The sequence below is a fragment of the Schistocerca serialis genome, chromosome 5, assembly GCF_023864345.2.
Source record: "Schistocerca serialis cubense isolate TAMUIC-IGC-003099 chromosome 5, iqSchSeri2.2, whole genome shotgun sequence".
NCBI classification, from domain to species: domain Eukaryota; kingdom Metazoa; phylum Arthropoda; class Insecta; order Orthoptera; family Acrididae; genus Schistocerca; species Schistocerca serialis.
The window spans coordinates 606,480,186-606,490,532 of NC_064642.1; the positions used below are offsets into that span (position 1 = coordinate 606,480,186).

The 10,347-nt window shown below is 42.7% G+C and overlaps 1 long non-coding RNA gene across 1 annotated transcript in view; it reads right to left on the reverse strand.

Moving 5' to 3' along the window:
* Positions 1-7,798, reverse strand: part of LOC126481686 (uncharacterized) — a 35,067-nt gene extending 27,269 nt beyond the window's left edge. The window contains exon 1 of the long non-coding RNA XR_007587615.1: positions 7,673-7,798. This is a non-coding gene — a long non-coding RNA (uncharacterized LOC126481686). The remainder of the gene's footprint in view (positions 1-7,672) is intronic.
* Positions 7,799-10,347: the final 2,549 nt, after the last annotated feature.

Consider the following 10,347-nt stretch of genomic DNA (forward strand, 5'->3'; position numbering starts at 1 on the left):
GGTAGTGGTCTTGGATACTAGGGTCTGGAGGGAAGTCGACTTTCCAACTCAGCCCAAAGGCATTACGCGGGGTTCAGATCGGGACTCTGGGCAGGCCAGACCATTTCTGGTGTTGTCCACAAAGGTGGACAAAAAATTGAGAAATGTGGTGAAAAAGCATCATCAAGACTACCCGCCTTATGCTTTTAATTTTCTGCAATGCGAACAATACTGTCTTATACGATCGATCATTGACAGTTGAGACTCTAGGCTCTCCATGTTATCTTCCACAAACCGCTGTAATTTTTTGATAGCTATGTGCTGCCTTATGTAAGGGTGCACTGTCATAATGATAGATTCATAGCTTAAGAACTGTTACTGTAATGTACACAGTACACAGAGCTGCAAAGTGACTTCATATCCTTCCACATTTAGCGGTTTCTTAAACGCAATAAGGGAACCACACTCTAATCAAGAAAAACACCCCCTTACCGCAAAATCACCTCAGTACTTCATTTAGTGGTACGTAAGATGGCGGGTGACATTCTCCATTCGACAAACCCAAATCATTCCATCAGATAGCCAGAGCGTATAGCGTTATTCATCGCTCCAAATTTCTCGCTTCGACAATGGATTCACTGACTTAAGTAATGTGTGGCTTATGACGAACTGCCCGACCATTTTATCACATTCTTTCTAACTACTTACGCACATTGTCCTAACTGGACTACTGGAAGCATTTTGGATCTTATGAATGCTACCTTCCAATGACTTCGTGAGATTTTTTACACCCACCCTCTGCAATGAACGACGGTTCCTTACTGGCAGTGCATGACATCTAATTGGTCTTGGTTTAGCTGTGATTGTTTCTTCGCGTTTGCGCTTCACAATCACGTCGCCTACAGTCGACTTGGACAGCTTTAGAAGGGTTGGACTGACCATAATGACTAGACCACTACCATGTAACCGAGCTTTCCTGTCCCACCAGTTTTGCCATTACCGCTTCTCTACTGAAAACGTAATAATCCCTGCGTTATACTAGAGAGTTCGCTCTCGTGACAACTAGTGTTTTGGGGTGGTGATAAGAGCGTCCGGATATTTTGATCAGATAATGGTTTTATTTTATTTTTTTTTTATTTTTTTAGTGATGTTAGTCGACATTTTCATCTCTCGTTGGAACCGAGATTCAAACTTTTTTCGTAGCTTTCCTATTTGAGTTAGTCCACAAAGCGAATCGTAGGTCCGGCACTTGTGGAAGTAACTTGGCCACATGACTAGATGCATCCACGTTCCAGATCAATATAGCACGCGTTGTTGTGCGGCAGTGCGAGCATGGAAAGTGTTCGCGACGGCTTGCAGCGAACGAAATTAAATTCACATTGAGACGGAGAAGGGAGTGGCAATGCTGATAGAAATGCGACTGAACGTGCAAGAGAAGTGTTGAAACTGAATTTTACGATGGTGTGTAAACTACAATAGGAAGAACACGATGCTTAGCAGGTTATGATCACCCAAGAGAAGTACGGAATCAGTGCACACAGAAACTACCCCACTGACGATACCGATAAATGTCAAATTGGGCAGGAATTCCTACGGTATTATGAACAACAGAAAGAAATGCCAACTTAACGCTTTACTTATCGTTGAGAATTCTCCTTCAAAGCTGTCAAGGAAACTCTGGGTAAAATTTTTCTGCCTATGGCATTTTGTTTTAGAAGATACCTGAATGAACCAGTCGTCATGCGTATGTTCGAGACGACAACGTTAGGAAAAAAGGCGCACTACAAGGATTTTGTTTATGAAGAAGAAGAATCAGCATTAATCAGACTGTGGTATACCCAGACGAAACGTGAATTTATGAACATTAGACCGATAGTAAATGTTTTCTGAAGCGCCGGTCAGTGTCAGATTGTTGCATTTGCCGTGTCATCGGAACAAGACACAGCCAGGGCAAAGGTACCACAGGCGCAAAGCTGCGATCTGGTGTCAGTGCCATATAGACTCGCCACTTGCGCGAGTTCCACCAGCGCCACGGGCGGCTCTGAGGATGAAGATATCTACTTCGCGTCGGCCATCTGCCTGCCGAGTACAGTTTATGAAACGTCCCCTTCGAAAAATTATAAATTGAATGTCCTTAAAGTGACACACAATATTTTTAGCGCAACGCAATCTGACTTTTAATAATCCCTACAAAAGAATGGCCCTGACTAACAATAACCCATACCTTTCATGAATCACATACCTCGCAAAAATCTTCGTTACTCGAACTACTGCAATACAACGAGCACCAATACTGCCAGCTAAATAAAAGATTCAAACTACTGAAGGCACTAACTACTGATAGGCATAGTTAGCAAATGAAAGATTTTGCTAGAGAACAAACAATGTATTTACCTTAATAGTGTTCAAAAGTCATAATATATATATCAGTTCATGACATCCAGTCTTACAAATTTACTGTCTCTGATGGACACACGTCCAGATCATTCGCTCTCAAAACTCTCCCATCTCTCTCCCCACATCCACCACTGCTGGCGGCTCACCTCCAACTGCGCAACGCTACGCGCTGTTAACAGCCAACTGCCCAACACTACAATAGCAAATTCCAACAATGCAAACCAGCCACAGACTGCACACAGCACAGCCAGTGATTTTCGTACAGAGCGCTAGGTGAGGTTACCAACATAAAAACCCAAACAGCCACAGCCTACTTACAAGTTCGCCAATGACCGGACGACAACTGACGGAACCCTTCTCGGAAGATAGAAGAGCAGCTCCCGCTCACCTTGTTACATACAAATCGTCGTCCAGGGCTGATTTAGACAGGGAACGTTGTTTAGTGAACCGTTAGAAGTGAACAGACAGTTGTTGTGAATTACATTTGCTATATACTATGAAGTTTACCTACGATTATTTGCACTCAGCCACTGAAGGGTGCGACTTTGTTACTAATTTGATGGAGTGTTGTAGAACCTTCGTTCTTCTATCCTGTTACCTGACCCTGGTGCATAGCTATGTAATAGTGGCAGGAAGGAATTGTCTTAGCGGCGTACTGCACCAGAAGCTGTTTCACAAACTCTGACTACAGCGAGGACAGTGGAAACTCGACCCCCACAGCAGTAGCGACGAGGCCTGTACAAAACTGGCGACGAGTGTTTACTAAAGCACTATGATGGGTAGGAGCATATAGACGAATAACACAAGATAGTGCTCTACGTGGTAAAATATTGTAGTGTATGCTGTTACCAATCCCCTCCAAGGTGGCATTTACAGACGGTGGTTCCATAGGCCACATACAGTGGCAAGTTGTTAAGGAGTACTATGCAATGTTCCTTATGATATGGCAAGAACTACATAAAACCCACTTAATTACATGGGAGTACAGGCTTCAAAATAAAATGAAATAATTCAAACAGTATTATTATTTAACGCAAAATACAAGTTACGGGAATAATACAGCTTTATATCACCAGTGCTTAAAAAAGAAGAAGTAGAAATGTACATAATTACTATTAGTTTCACAAAGAGTCGAAAATTTCTTTCACAGTTAATGGAGATACAAAGATTGAGCTCAATTTCTGAGATCTAATCTCATTTATAATATTGAAATATCAAGTCCGATCAGGTGCCTGCTTGAAATAAAATGCTTTACTCCATACATTAGTAATATGTTGAATACCACTGAATGCTGTTACACACGTGATACAGAACTGTTCTCCTTATTTTACAGTTTATGACTGACTTCTTTTGCAAACAATTATGACTTTTCGCAACCTGGGACTAACTAGATACAAGCTGAAGGACTGTAAATATTTTCAGTCTGCTTATATAGGTGAGAGCGAGTCTCGTACCGTGGAGATAGTGTAGCTACGAATATATGGCGTTTTCTTGTCGGTGTTTCAATCTAGCGACTGATTTTAGAATCATGTATAGGTTTAGGCACAAAAGAACGCTTAAGAGCTTCCTCTGTTTTATATTGTGTTTGTTGTTGTGAGACATGAGCTTGTATTTTGTGCAGCATTTTAAATAGTTTGATTAATAGACTTTTAAGAGCTGTATAACACATAATAGCTTTTGGGAAGAGATTGTTCATGTTTTAGTTACATAATTTTATCGTATGTAATATTCTATATGTTTTCAGAACTAGTTAAATAGCTGCCGTACTTCGTCAGCCGTGCACCAGCTTGTTGCTTGAAAAAGTACCATGAAACATGTATTTGCGAATGAACCGAGTTTCCTTAACATCTTAACAATTTTAAATATTTTGGTTGTGGAAAACTGAGTTAATTTTAAATACCTTCAGTTTCAAAATACATTTAATTAGTAACTTGTGTTTCATAATATTTCTATTTAATTTATTACTTACTATTGCTACCTAAAAGGGTATTAATTAACATGTAGAGTATCAAGTACAGTATTAACAAGATTTTAAAAACTGCAACACTTTTAAATTTCACAGAATATTTGTTTCTAGGTACACCACCATTTTGTAGTTTGGAACATTTTTTCACATTTGGAAAAACCTAACTTTTCTCAAGTAATTTTTTGGAATTGCAGAAAGAAACTAAATCACAGTAAAAATGAATGCCATCACTTGAAAATTACAGAGCTGGCTAGAGGTGTGCGTCTGAAAAGTATTCCAAGCTACAACACTTTCATCTCATGTGACTACGAAGGCTTTCCCGGCGTAATAATTGATAATATTCTTCTCGGGTATGCAGCCGGATCATAACGTCTTCATGACACAATATTTCCGCGGTCCAACTGGCCGCCATCTTCAGGTGAGAGTGCTGGTGCACGATCTCGCCGGAACTGACTTCCCAGCGCAAACGGCGGCCGCTATACAGTGTGTTACAAAAAGGTACGGCCAAGCTTTCAGGAAACATTCCTCACACACAAAGAAAGAAAATATGTTATGTGAACTTGTGTCTGGAAACGCTTACTTTCCATGTTAAAGCTCATTTCATTACTTCTCTTCAAATCACATTAATAATGGAATGGAAACACACAGCAACAGAACGTACCAGCGTGACTTCAAACACTTTGTTACAGGAAATGTTCAAAATGTCCTCCGTTAGCGAGGATACATGCATCCATCCTCCGTCGCATGGAATCCCTGATGCGCTGATGCAGCCCTGGAGACTGGCGTATTATATCACAGCCGTCCACAATACGAGCACGAAGAGTCTCTACATTTGGTACCGGGGTTGCGTAGACAAGAGCTTTCATATGCCCTCATAAATGAAAGTCAGGAGGGTTGAGGTCAGGAGAACGTGGAGGCCATGGAATTGGTCCGCCTCTACCAATCCATCAGTCACCGAATCTGTTGTTGAGAAGCGTACGAACACTTAGACTGAAATGTGCAGGAGCTCCATCGTGCATGAACCACGTGTTGTATCGTACTTGTAAAGGCACATGTTCTAGCAGCACTGGTAGAGTATCCCGTATGAAATCATGTTAACGTGCTCCATTGAGCGTAGGTGGAAGAAACTAAAATGAGCTCTAACATGGAAATTAAGCGTTTCCGGACACATGTCCACATAACATCTTTTCTTTATTTGTGTGTGAAGAATGTTTCCTGAAAGTTTGGCCGTACCTTTTTGTAACACCCTGTATAGGCCGCAGAAGGCCCACAACGCGTGCGCGAGAAGGTGCCGTAACTGCCCTCTAGCGCAGTAAACATACCGCGCCGCCAGTGGTGGAAACAGGCGAAATCGAGATATCGCTGTCAAAAATTAAAATATTTAAAAAAAAATTTAATTACTGCGCTAGAGGGCAGTTACGGCACCTTCTCGCGCACGCGTTGTGGGTCTTCTGCGGCCTATATAGGGGCCGCCGTTTGCGCTGCGAAGTGAGTTCCGGCGAGATCGTGTACCAGCACTCTCACCTGAAGATGGAGGCCAGTTGGACCGCGGAAATATTGTGTCATGAAGACGTTATGATCCGGCTGCATACCCGAGAAGAATATTATCACTCTCATCTCATTATTGATGGTTTATTTTAATTTACAGGTCTGAAGGGCATTGTTAAGTTATGGAAACTATTTATCATTTAGTGATGAATTCCAGCTGAGACTGTTACAATAAATATTTGTAAAAAAAGACAGCAGCTGCTACCAATGACGTTAATCATTTCCACCGAACTGAAACTCGCAATGAACTATATGCTACCTGACAATCTGGTGGATTGCCTTCAACACGTTCAAAGTATATGCATTTTTCTTGTGACCAAGGCTACCGAAAATTCCGGCGCCGAATGAGGTCTCTGAGTATCCCCTTTCCTCACGACATCTGAGGCTGTAAATCTAAATATCTGCCGAAAGAGGTCTCTGAGTATCCCCTTTCCTCACGACATCTGAGGCTGTAAATCTAAATATCTGCCGAAAGAGGTCTCTGAGTATCCCCTTTCCTCACGACATCTGAGGCTGTAAATCTAAATATCTGCAGTAAATTTGACATCCCTCGTTGATAGTGGTGAGAATAAAGAGCGAGATGTGTTTCACAAGAACGATATTTTCTGAATTTGTGCTAACTATTTGTCAATAAATCGTTTTCTTCGTGGTAATTCAAAACGTTCGAACACAATACATGTTCAAAAATCCTGCTCCAGTTTATGATATGGGTCTACAATTCAACGGATTACTCCTATTTTCTTTCTTGGGTACTGGTGTGACTTGTACAACATTCCAGTCTTCAGGTGTGGATATTTCGAAGATTCCTAGGTATGGAGCTATCGTAGCAGCGTACTCTAGAAACAACCCCTCACTGTTATACAGTCTGTACTGGAGGCCTTGCCTGTGTTAAGTGATTTAAGCTGCTTCGCTTCACTGAGGATATTTACTTACATGTTTCTGGATTCAAATTCTAGAATATTTACTTCGTCTTCTTCGCTTCTTTGGTGATAGAGTATCGGAAAACCGTTTTTAGTAACTTTGGTTTGGTGGCACTCTCATTCAAGACATCACCATTTCCGTTCTTATCTTGCTGCATATGCATTTGCATATGACGAGAATCTCCTTGGGTTGTCTGCCAGATTTAGAGACAGAGTTTCGTTGTGAAAACTATTAAAAGCATCTCGCAGTGACTTACGCGCTTAATTTCGTGCTTCTGAAAAACTTCGACGATCTTGGCGATTCTGCGTTCTTTTAAATTTGGCGTGTCTCTTCGCTGTTTCTGCACCATTGTTCTGACCCGTTTTGCGAACCATGGGGGATCAATATCATCTCTTATTAACTCGCGTGGTGGAAAGAAACCTTTGTGTGGAGACATATTCACCCTTCGCCAAGCCCAAGGTATAGGACAGGCTGCAATGTAACAGTCCGTTTGAGGCCTTGCGAAGCCAACGAATGTCAGATCAGAAAACTACGTGAAGTTTCCCGCTCTCCGCAGACGCGGCAACATATTCTATCTCCGCTCAAGTGTCAGTCTTCACAGCTGTGACATACTCTGTGCTGCCACCTAGGACAGAGCATCAGCTTGCTTCACTGCGTAGACGTACTAAACAGTTGCTTGTCTACCCGAATGATATATCGAGTGAGAGGGACGCCACGTGAAAGATACGTCACAGAACCTGGGAATTTCCCTGTTCGCATCTGAGAGCGAGTGCTGGCGGCGAGGCCGCAAGGCAAGTAGTGCGGTAGTGTGCGCCGCCTCGCCCGTAGGGACCGGTCGCGCGCTGCCACTGGCCCGCTCACCTTGCAGGGGCGTCCCCACGCAGCCAGCCAACGCGTCCGCTCCCACTGCGACTGCGCACTACAGCCTCGCCTTCGAGGTCGCCACACAGGCAGCCGACTGCCGCTTCCTCGTGAGCGCACTGCGGGTGACTCAGGCCTGCAACGCGCAGGGATTTTTTTCTGCGAATAACGATGTTACAGTGGCTGCCTAAATACAGCGCGTAATTGCCATTTGGTGACAACACTGCAGAAGGCGAGACTGCAATTAAAACAGCAGTGCACCACCTCACTATCCGCTCGTCCACTTACTCATTTCACACAGAATTTAAATGTACTGCTATGTAGATGAATAGTACTAGGATGTGAAACTTCCTGGCAGATTAAAACTGTGTGGCGCACCGAGACACGAGCTCGGGACCTTGGCCTTTCGCGGGTAAGTGCTCTACCATCTGAGCTACCCAAGCATGACTCACGTCCCGTTCTCACAGCTTTGCTTCTGCCAGTACCTCGTCTCCTACCTTCCATACTTTACAGAAGCTCTCCTGCGAACCTTGCAGAACTAGCACTCCTGAAAGAAAGGATACTGTGAAGACATGGCTTAGCCACAGCCTCAGGGATGTTTCCAGAATGAGATTTTCAGTCTGCAGTGGAGTGTGCGCTGATATTAAACTTCCTGGCAGATTAAAACTGTATGGCGTACCGAGGATCGAAATCGGGACCTTCGCCTTTCGCGGGTAAGGTAGAGCACTTGCCCGCGAAAAGCAAAGGTCCCGAGTTCGAGTCTCGGTCCGGCACACAGTTTTAATCTGCCAGGAAGTTTCAAGATTATGGTGGTTCCATAATGGTATGGGCTGTATTTACATGGAATGGAGTGGATTTTATGGTCCAGCTGAACTGGTCATTGACTAAATGACTATGTTCGGCTACTTGGAAACCATTTGCAGCCAGCTGATTGCCATCGAATATTTACGCCCCGTCCTCCTGTGAGGACGGGGCGTGAGTCGTGCTTGGATAGCTCAGATCGGTGCCGGCGCGGTAACTCAGGGTGTTCGGTCAGAGGGTTAGCTGCCCTCTCAAATAAAAAACTGAGAGAACGGTTCAACACTGAACTTGAACGCCTGTCATGGGACATCCGCAACGAACTTTATCGAACACAATGACATCAAAGACAAAAAAAAAAAAGATGGTAGAGCATTTTCCCCCGAATGGCAAAGGTCCTCAGTTCAAGTTTCGGTCCGGCACACAGTTTTAATCTGCCAAAATGTGTCATATCAGCACACACTCCACTGCAGAGTGAAAATCTCATTCCAGTACTAGGAGACATAAAATAATGCTTAGTCAATGAAATTATGCACCACGTGCGTAAAGAAAGACATAAAGTTTTAATTTTCCGTCTGTGTCACGAACAACATAGTCCCAGAATTAAAGGATTTCAAATCCCTACAGTCTGTCCGAGGTTTTCTCAGACCTTGGTCACCTGAAAAATATCGGAACTGAAGCCCTTCCATAACATTCCAAATTCGGATTCCCTCTGCGCCTCACACCCTGCCCGCTGCAATGTTTCGTTGGAAGGAACTAACTTCTAGAACAGCCCGCCCTGCTCACACGAGTCAGGAATACGTAGCTTCTGGAGCAACCATGGTGTTTTTACATCAGTCCTGTACAAACCACTCGAGAATTGCGAGCCAGAAACATTTATCTGACAATCCATCCAACCTACATAAACACTAAAATTTCTTGGACTAACACATCCAAAACCAACATTTCAACCATCCAAACTCTGGCGTTAGGAACTTGCTTATTCTGCATAAGAAATAGTAGTAAATGACAATAGTTTTGCTGTCACTGTTGGTTGGTAATATTTACTTGCAAAATGCAACCTAACACCAGATTGCGTACTTAAAGCTTTCCCATGTGGCCGTTTTTTTAGTAAGACTTAAAAAGAGAGAGAGATTATTAATTGATCACCGATGCGTCTGTTCTCGATTGTGTTCAGGAGACGTACGGACTGATTGCGCGAATAATTGACCTTTTGACCCGGGTTGCCTTCACGCAATCAGAATCTTCGATGAAAATACCCAAGGGACCTATTTGAATATAAAAATAGAAATGAAAGCAAATTAGTGGAATTTCGTAAGACAAAGGTGAACAGATTGGAAGTTGAACACATTAGTAGTCTCCCAAATACAATCGAGACACCGCGATAAAGAGCGAACCTGTAATAAAGCTCATATACAATTTGAACATTATTTTTGGTTAGTGAAAGAAAAGAATAAGAAAATTACAGCATCGTTAAATATTAATATATTTTGAACAAATTGGCATTAAACTTCTTAACATTGACAAATACACAATAAATGCATTACTTATATCTGATATTTATTTTGTGCATGGCGGAGTCCAATAATCGCTGCTTTGTCAGTCCGTTCCTTCTTAAAACTAAGTGTCCTTGGGTGTGCGTAAATATATTGTACCCACACCCGAGCTACCAAAATGTTTGTTCGTCGTTTCACATAGTTTTCACACAAAATAAAAATACAACTTGTAGCGATGCCATGTAGTACGTCTTAACATGTCGGCGACCAAAAGTACAAGGGATAATAAGGTCACTAGAATATTTCGCAACAAAAGATAGATTGTTCTTTCTTCTGCTTCGCAGCTTCTTGCTATCAAGCGCTGCGGCAATGATTTTAAAT